The 10,627-nt window shown below is 34.2% G+C and overlaps 1 long non-coding RNA gene across 1 annotated transcript in view; it reads right to left on the reverse strand.

Moving 5' to 3' along the window:
- The window catches only part of LOC310741491, a 58,519-nt gene extending 54,060 nt beyond the window's left edge, over nucleotides 1-4,459 (reverse strand). The window contains exons 1-2 of the long non-coding RNA XR_014537968.1: nucleotides 4,294-4,459; nucleotides 4,016-4,072 (exon numbers count right to left, since the gene is read on the reverse strand). This is a non-coding gene — a long non-coding RNA (uncharacterized lncRNA). The remainder of the gene's footprint in view (nucleotides 1-4,015; nucleotides 4,073-4,293) is intronic.
- Between the last annotated feature and the right edge of the window lie 6,168 nt (nucleotides 4,460-10,627).

Below are 10,627 nucleotides of genomic sequence, written 5' to 3' on the forward strand. Positions count from 1 at the left end.
AAAAGCATCTACAGAAACAGAATTTTACAGAAGAAACAGGCCATGCAGATCAGTGAAAAACAAATTGATTCTGCAGTTAAAAGTATAAATAATTCAAATGCAACTATTTATAAAGAGTATAGATGCAGACAGTCCTGCCAGTGGTCCTAAACTCGTGCCAGCCATTTTCTATGCAACAAATACTGTAGACTTGGTTTGCATTCAATTTAACAAGCAATAAAAAATAAGTAAATAAATAAAACAAATAATAAATATGAGTAAGACACAATCAGTCTTTATAGCAGCTTTTATTACCCTATAGACTCACAGCCTATTCAGAAGGCCTTCCCAGCTCACATTTATTCCATGTTCAATAATAATAATATGCTTTATTTCATTATTTTACCGGTAACCATTCGTATTTTATTTATTTAAAATGATTATATTTATATGATAAATTTCATGAGTTATTAATAACACTGTCATCTTTTCTGTCTGTCTCTCTCTCTCTCTCTCTCTCTCTCTCTCTCTCTCTCTCTCACACACTCACTCACACACACACTCACACACACACACACACACACACACACACACACACACACACACACACACACATTTAAAAGGATCTTAGCCTGCTGATATTCATTTGGAGCTAAAGGTCTTTCTCGAGCAAACACCCCACTCACCTCTTCAATTACAAATGATTTCTTTTATCTTTATCAATGAGTAGTTTTTATGGAGGAAAACAATCACTTTGATCAACCATATTACCATATCAGTCATGTCTCAATTTCTGAGGTAAATTTAATTCACGCCATCTGATAAACCAGAGGTGTTTTATCATTTATGTTCTGCAGGCTAAATTTCATGCTATTTTTATTAGTATTGAAACATGACAATTTTGATTACTTGATATCAAAAAACATGTAAGTGATTTTTCAGTGCTAATTCGACAGAATTTTTTTTTTAGCTAGCTTTCTAAGACAAACAAGCCAGCACACTTGCGCAAACAAACTAAGTTTGTAAAACTGGGTCCTTAATTACCTAAAAGTTTTGAAAGTTAAATACAAGAGTTGAATACAGAGTATAGTGTTAACCCTTTAAACAGTAATGTACTGGATGTACATCAGATGTGTTTGAAACACTCCTAAACCTTGATTTTCAGAGCGACACTAACCTTAGCTTTCAAACTAAAATGACAGAATCTTGAGCTTCGGTGAACGTAATATAATTTATTAATGTAAATTCAGCTAGTCACTTAACTCTATTAATGATGCCACCAAAACATGGGCAAAAATAATAAAAAAATGTCTCTTTTTCTGCAAAAACAGAAGGAGAAGGGTTAAGGGTTGTACCAACTTGTTAAAGTTGATTCAAGTGCCACTGCCAGCCAGCAGTTCCAGACTGCATGCTAATATTATTAATCTCTTAAACTGAAATAGTGGACATGTTTCCCCCCCCCCCTGTGTTTGATCAGGTTGTTGGCTCAGGCTGATTAAATCACATTCTTTCAACCAGGTTAAAAGCTATACAAAAAATTTTTTACATACATTTTCAAATGTATTCACAACTGCGCTCGTTTTCATACGTCATTGTTTCTATAGTAACAACTAATTCACAAGAAACTGGATGGTGGGTGCTCCACATAATCCAAGGCTGATAATAGATTTTTAAAAATGGTTTGCCGTTGCTATGAAGTTCCATAAGTGATCATAGGATATGGATGTGCTTTGAACAGCCAGTCATTGATTACTGTCCTAAAACAGCATGCCTCAAAGTTTTTATATAAAACATGCCAGGTCTTTTAATTTTTACATGAATTTTATTAATTCAGATATTTTACAGCAGTTCAAAGAAATCTCATGCACCATTTATCAAAGTAGTCAATAAAGGGTGTGTGACCAGGGCGCTGACTTCCTGCTGGGTGAAATATTTCGTTGCTGGCTGGCTGTGGGAAACACATGCCCTAATGCCTACAAATGCACTGCCAAAGACTTTTTCACCCCGCCAGTCATCACATGAAAGGCTGGAAAAAGAGGCCCAAAGGGCTGTGTTCTGCTGAGAGCTGCCTTCTGGCCAACTGTTCTGCACACTAAAAATACACTGTTTTAGGATATTGTATTTAACACTCAAACACACTGCAAATGGTGTGCAAATCACTCAGTGGAGGGTTCTGCTGCAACTTATTCATCTTTTATAGCTGCTACCTTTTAGAGATGATGGCCAACATGGTCTACTGAACGTAAAGAAATGTTGCAGGATAAAAAAAATAAATGTATATTGCATTTACATTTATTGCAAAAGGAACCGATCAGTAAGATGCGTTCAAGGTCTGAATTTTGTGTCTTTAGTTTTGCACTATGTGCATTTTTCAGGCTTCTATTACTTGTGTGGTATTTTAAGGATTTTTTTTTATGAATTATTTCCTCTACAAGAATAACACTAAAAGGAATTCAAAGAAAACTGTAAATTTAGAGGAGAAACCAAGCCCCTTTTTCTTATATCAACCTGAGATTTTGGGCAACTCCAGTCTTGCACTCTGTGTCATGCAGTTCGATATGTTCCAGCATGTTTCCAAGATAAACTAACTGCATATCTGCATGATCTATTTCCATTAACAGTGCCAGGGAAGGGGAGATACAGGACAATCTGAACCAGAAAAAAAAGGAAAAAAGTTCAAGGCAAAAGTGCAATAGGAAATTTCATCTAATATTCTGAGATCCAGTGATTTCTATTTCCCCACTCTGACAGGAGGAAGGACCAAATGACACAAGATAGATGCGTCTCATTTGAGACGAGCCTTGCGTATTGAGGACTATAATAAACTCAGATGGATGGGGTGTGCGTCACTCATGAAAGGTAGGAAAAGGGGCTGAGGAAAGCCACTAAAAACAGAGAAAGAGATAGAAATGCAAACAGGGAGTGACACAAAAGGGTAAAAATATAAATTTTATAAACTCATATCCCAAAGGGCTTGCCGTGCCCTACCTGACAGTAACTATAATTCGGGAGATGAAATGATGATGCATTCTGAAGCAAGCATCACAGTCTTCATTTAACCACGCCATTGGGCACACTTTTCAAAGAAGTGATCATTTTTCAACAGTGATTGCGGCAAATCATGCATCTAAACATCAAAATGAATAAAGCTATCCCAGAAAACAAACCACATCGTTTTAGGTCTAATACTAATGGCAGGTAAATAAAGATGTAAATATCTAGAAAATGTAAGCTGAAAATCTGATCTCTCATCTCAGGGTCATCTTCTGTCTATCAAACACGAAAGCGTCTTTAGTCGATGTTTAGCAAAAAATAAAAAATAAAAATGGGGTTTGCGCTGCAATATTTTTCAGAGGGGACTGTATTTTTTGCACATTTAAGTGACCATGTCAGTCATTACTATTATATTATAAAAAAAATAGGAAATTAGAAGAAGGGAAATGATTTTCACTCAGACAATGAAAACAATGCAACATGTTAAATGCATTCCAAATATTTCCCCCGGCGTGAACGTTGCTGACATATTGCTACACAAACTCATTAACGAGCATTCAAACTAATGTTTAGGGAAATTCAATTTGCTTAAAATAATTTGTTTTAATTAATGATTGTTTTTTTTTTTTTTAAGATAATTTGACTGATACACATTTGTAAGACAGTTAATCAGTTAATATCACTGAGCATGAAGTTCAAAAGAATGAGAAAACACATTTTTCTGCTTTCCATGATCTTCAGGAAATGTAGATAATGTGACCTCCTTTATATTCCAATTCTTTCTTAACACATGCAGGGAACAGAGCTGAATGTTGTGGGACACTTAAACATTGTTGTACTTCGTTTTATACACTGTAATAGGTAAATGACATGGAAAAGGCATTACAATTGCAAGTATTTACAATAATATAACAAAGACAAGTGCAGTTAGGCTAAGCTGGTGACATGATGAATGTGCTATAACACTACACCTGTGTATAGAATTAATTTTATTTCAGGTTTGCACACAAATGAATGGAACCAAAATAATAAAATCACCTACTGATCAAGTTTTGGCTCATTTCGATTTTGGTTTGACCTCAGTTTCACTGGGGTGAAACTGAAAAAGAAAAAGAAAAAGCATAGATTTGCTTAATGCTTTGAGTGCATCTCTTAAAACAACCATTTGTTTTGAAAAGTGCACTTTTTTCAGTTAAACTGCATGACTTTTTAACTCTTGAACATGGCACTGGAGTGGGTTGAACTCCACCATGTCAATAAAGCACGTGTTTACAATGTTATATTTTATTTATTTACTTATTTGCTTTCACATTCGTTTACCTTTGGCAATCTGTTCCGTGGCACATATTGAAAATAGTTGCTCCAAGTGCTGTAAAACAAATAAACAAAAAACAACAACTTGCTTCTCTACCTTTTTTCGTTCTAATTTGCCTTTCGAGACCGCGTGTTGATGCGCATCCTGCCGGTGTGTGGAGAAGTGAGACACCCTGTGGCCAAGTACTGCAACTGCAGGTTAACACAAACAGGGCGAAAAACTATGCTGTTTAAAACTAATCCATTACTGGCAAACATTGTTTTAGAAATGTAGTTCGGTGTACACGGTCCTTGGTAAGAGAAAGTGTCACTCATGTATATAAAGTGGCAGTAAAATAATAATAAATATATATATATATATATATATATATATATATATATATATATATATATATATATATATATATATATATATATATATATATATATATATATATATATCTTTATTTACTTAATGATTGATTGATAGGTTTCTGTGTGTGTGTTTTTTTTATAGTTTTGGTTATTGCACTTAATTTAAGCTCACATTTGATCAAAGTTTACTAAGATCAAAGTAAATTTGATCAAAGTGAAGTTTTATTAAGATCAAAGCAAACTTCAGGTTTGTTGCTCCATTACTTTAAACTGTGGTGAAAACCATTTCTTTAATAGAAGCATTAGGGGAGAAAAGGATTTAGAAAACAAAAAAGTATGCAAATAATCAGGTGATGGGGTTACTGATATTTAAATGTTAAGTTTCTAAAAAAAAAAAAAAATTAAAGGCTTTTCTTACTGCAAAGAGTTAAGAATCCATGATTTAGGCTTGTGTTCAGTCATGACCCCAATCAAATTCCTGCAACATGCCCTAAATTGAAAGTCCTGTGGAACTAGCACTGGTTTGTCTTATATTTTACTCTTTTGTTCCTATTACACGCACTGCACATGTTGGCACCTATAACATCTGTCCTCTATGTCTTAATTCTGACACCTTCTGCATGTCACTGATGGGGAATCAAATACATTCTGAGCACAATTTGATCATCTGCCACTGGTAAAATCTACACATTGGGGGGGTGACTTGACAGAATATTAATAGTAGCACAGAAGATAGTCATGAGGGAAAATTAATTGTGGCACATGCTGTGCTGAAGTATGACAGGCTTTGAGTGGCAGACATAATGGCTTTTTCATCATAGCATGAAGGAACACAGTGAGCTAAATGATAACCAGCAGGTTGGAAGAGGGACAAGTGGAAAAAAAAACAATAAATCAGGCCATGTACTAAATGCAACAAGTTGGTCAACTGTCCACTGTCCAGATGTCCACATGTGCAGGATATCCTCTGAGTGGAAGCTATCTCCTCCTAGCACTTCATGCTACTTCCTGTTTCAGGTTTTTTGATGTTTTGTAAGCGCTGTTATGGTCAGAGGAGAACATGAAAAACCATACTGATATAAAAAACTAGGAGTATTGTGAAAAACATATATATTCGTGTCTTCTTTCTGGGAATATCATGTGAGAATTTGCAGCATTCCTGCATGGTAAACCACTTGAGCAATAGCAGAGAAAAAAATACTAAAAGATGTGACTTAATGAGTAAAAATCAGTCCATTGTCCAGGAATTCTTAAATATAGTGGTAAACCTGCTAATAAAAGAATTAGTCAGAATCAGTCCTTAGTACTACCTGAAATAATTTAGCCAAGAGGGTTTCTTCCCAGCAACATCTGGCAACCAATGGTGACACTTTTATATCGTATACAATTCCTGTGGTTGAGGTGTGGGGCGTAGGTGGGGTGTCAGTGAATCTATTTCCTGGAAAAATTGACTGAAAAATGATTATAAATTGATTTTATTAATGCAGGGTGTTTTTACTTGGAAAACTGGTATAGCCTGTACTAGGACCTTTACAGTTTTATATATATATATATATATATATATATATATATATATATATATATATATATATATATATATATATATATATATATATATATATATATATATATATATATATATTTATATAAGATGAATCATATACACACAGCTAAGATAAGCAAAAGAGGAAGGAACGCAGAAAATGTCACTTCTAGCGACATTTTCTGCGTTCCTTCTTCTTTTGCTTATCTTAGCTGTGTGTATATGATTCATCTCAAGCAATATATATATATATATATATATATATATATATATATATATATATATATATATATATATATATATATATATATATAAATTAATGCATTAATATCGTGATTAAATACATTTTAATGCCACTAATTTTATCAACGCATGAATAATGCAGCATGCATTTCTGTTTGACCCTTTTTATAAAAATTCTTTATAAATAAATATAAAAGAGGCAAATTAAAACTTTCAATGCAACACATTTATTTACAACTTTATTCCTTGATATAAAAAATCTTCTACAGCTCCTTGCACTAGTAAAACCCATGTTCATGTATAGTTAGCCCATTTTTCATTACTACACATTTGTTTTATTGATGCACTAAGTCTCAAATCAAGCACCAAAATCTGCCATGATGCACACATCTGGCAATTAAACATATCAAAGGTTCAAAGTGTTGTCTTGTTGATTGACTATTTTAAGACACTACAATACATTTAAAACATTTACAAGAATATTTTGTCTTCCTGCTCTATGTTGAGTCTGGTTTGACTAATAATAAACATACATTTGCATAAAGCATCCATATTTGTCCCTGCTCATGTTGATTGGAGTATTAAAGACTTGAAAATTATTCATTTAGGTACATTTATAACAGATAGAAATGTGGAATAAATAACGAGTTAACACATGACAATGCGATTAATCGAGATAAAATATGTGATTAATCATGATTAAATGTTTTTATCATTGACAGCCCTAGAGTTATAAACATATAAACACCGACCAAGGATAACATTATGACCATCAACCAGGCATAACTTTATGACCACCTGCCTAATATTGTGTTGGTCCCCCTTTTGCTGCCAAAACAGTTCTGATCCAAAAATCCATCCTGGATGGAACAATTTTGTATTTTACAAATGCTACAAACAGTTTTGCACTCAAGTCTCTCAACAATCAATTCTCTAATTAATAAATATCCAGTGTTACTGGATTTATTTTTTATATTTATGGTCTCTTATCAGACCATAAACAAAATATGTATCACAAATGCCTTAAAACAATGACAGGGCCAACAAAGACACAAAGAACTAACTTTTTTATTTAATCACTGGGGCACGTAGAAGCTCCACTGCACAGAATTAAGGGCCTCAGAGCTGCCAAGCACGATTATTCCACCAATCTTTCCCTCTGTGCCCCCTTTCTGCTGTCCACACTTCATGCTGCATGCTTGTTTTCCAGATCCAAATCATTCATGTGACAATGTTAATTAAGCCTGGGATGCATGCCATGGCTCAAAGCTCGCCGGAATCTGTGTTGGCCATTTTTTCTGGAGCCAGCCATTCTATTGACCACAAAGCTATGCGCCACATGGACAGCGTTTCATTTTTGAAAGCAAGCTATTTAAGACAATAGATTATCTGCCAGTATTCCTGGCTTTGGTATCATTTAAGTAGACACAGAACAAAAGAGTTTCATTTTATTTTTTGCATTATGTATAGTGGTTTTAACAACCCTAATTCCAAAAAAGTTGGGATGCTGTGTAAAATATCCATAGTGCATTGATTTGCAAATTTTATAAAGCCATATTATCATTCACAATATAACATAGAAAATATCTGAAATGTTTAAACTGAAAAGTTGGGACGGGGCAACAAAAGGCTGGAAAAGTAAGTGTTACAAGGTTTACAATTTCAAAATGTTGAACAGTTTGCAACTAATAAAGTTAATTGGCAACAGGTCACATGACTGGGTATAAAAAGAGTATCTTAGAGAGGCAGAGTCTCTCAGAAGTAAGAATAGGCAGAGGTTCACTAATCTGTGAAAAACTGTGTCTACAAATTTTGAAACAATTTCAGAATAATTTTCCTCAAGAAATAAATTACAAAGACTTTGAATATCTCATCATCTTCTGTACATAATATCATTAAAAGATTCTAAAAATCTGAAGAAATCTCTGTGCACAAGGGACAAGAGCAAAAATCAATTTTGGATGCCTCTGATCTTCAGGCCCTCAGGTGACACTGCATTAAAAACATAAATGATTCTGTAATGTAAATGGTAGCATGGGCTCAGAAACACCTCCAGAAATCATTGTTTTTGAACACAGTTTGCTGTGCCATCCACAAATGTAGGTTAAAGCTCTATCAGGCAGGTCACAGAAACATGATCCAGAAATTCCACCATCTTCTCTGGACCAAAGCTAATTTAAAATAGACTGAGGCAAAATAGAAAACTGTTTTGTGGTTAAAATAATCGAAATTTGGTGCATCATCAGACAAAAAAATATGAAAAGAAGACCCAGAACTAATGAGCAGCTAGAATTCTGTTTCAGTAAGAATCCTGTTTCATTCCTCTCCCAAATCTCCAGCAACTGCTCTCCTCCATTCCCACACCTATAAAGACTGTTGTTAAAAGAAAAGGATATGCTACACAGTGGTGTGCTCATTAGGGACAACTTACCCTTTTTAATGTTGTTATTATTAATTCTTCTTAATCACATTATTTGTGTAAAGCCTCTTTGAGACAATGTCCATTGTTAAAAGCGCTATACAAATAAAAACTAACTCAATTGAATTGAGTGGCCCTGTCATGGTCTGGAATAGGCATTTATGCTTCACACCCACTGCATCCAAAGCAGCTGGAAAGTGAAGGTAAACGAATAATAGTCTATAGAATAAATTCAAGTTATTTTTAAAAACCTTTAAAAACCTGTGTAAAGTTTTGGATGTGCAGCAATGCTAAATCGGGTGTAATATTCTCTGTCTGGGGTGTGTGTGTAACGTGTGTGTAACGTAAATAAGCTGTATACTGAATATTATATTTATGGGGATGCTGGTAAGTAATGCACTACAATAATCCAAGCAAGAAGAAAAAAGTCTGACTCAACACCTTTGCATTTTGCAGTGTAGAGAATAATGGAGATGGGTAACATATTAAGGGAAAAGAAACAAAGTGTCCTAGCAAGGCCACTAGAGTAGCATCTGTGCACTTACATGCTTTAAGAACTTTTCTGGAGAAATTAGAGTTATTTTTAAAGACATTATATTCACTCAGTTTGTGTTTTGATAACTATGCTGTTTAACAATCTGCTCCAAAGTCCGAATCTTCATTTGGGAGATTTGGTAACTGTGAAAATAGGAGCATATGCTTTACATAATTTTCATCCTCATAAAACTTTTCAGAAAGCCTTCTTTACCTGTGTATGTGGGCAAAGTCTTCCTGGAAGAGACATTGTCAATCAGAAGAAAAATGTTTTATCGTATGATAACAGTAATTACTCAGAGGAGTTGTGTATTGATTTGCAGTGTTACTGGGTGTAAACAGTGCAGACAAGCACCGGCAAAAGGTTTTGGAATTGACCATATTTGTAACATGAATTTTTATTTTACCTTCACACTTTCAGTTTCCCATTCCCACTCAACACTCAAATATGTTACTACATACATGCTGTATAGTATGAATGTGGTATTGTAAATGAACTGGCAGAGCCTTCTGTTGTCTTTCAAACAATGTTAGGTTTCATCTGATCAGTCATCTGATTATTTGCTGTTAATTAATAAATCAAGGTGATTGAATTTTGTGTCTTTTGTGGAACCAAGTGCACCAGTTGACTTCTTTCTAGCTCAGACTGTAGAGTCATACAGCTTATCATTGACAGCTTTGCCAGGCAATTACACAGTGACACACACGCCACTGAATCTGATGCTTTTCATCTTGCTTTACTGAATTGTGATTGTGTGTAATTTGTAATTGTGTGTATGAGGTGTTTGTTCACATAAGAGCATATGAAACATACTTTTTTTTTTTACAGTGTTTGATATTCTGGTGCATAATCCTTGTAGAGCATTAAAGACGTGAACCATTTAAATTAAAATCAATCAATAATTCAAATTGTGATATAATGTCTGAGAGTTTCATTATCAAGCACATAATAATGCGCTTTTTCAAAGCGAATTAACATCGAGACAGGATACAATCCAAACAAGTGTGCTCAGTGGAATGTTCAATGTTTGTTAATGTTTTGTTTTTGTTTTTATTGAAAGAAATTTCAATACCTGTGTTGCTGCATATAGATTATTATCAGTCTTGAATAAAATTGCAGAATTAATGTGGAATCAACATAAAAGTTCTTTTTGTTTAAAGCTTTAATGTTGGCCTGGAAAACCAGACCCTTATGTTCTGATCAATTCCTCAAAACCACCAACCACTGAGCCAACACGACCTGATTA

This window comes from Silurus aristotelis, assembly GCF_946808225.1.
Source record: "Silurus aristotelis genome assembly, chromosome: 18".
In the NCBI taxonomy this organism is placed as follows: domain Eukaryota; kingdom Metazoa; phylum Chordata; class Actinopteri; order Siluriformes; family Siluridae; genus Silurus; species Silurus aristotelis.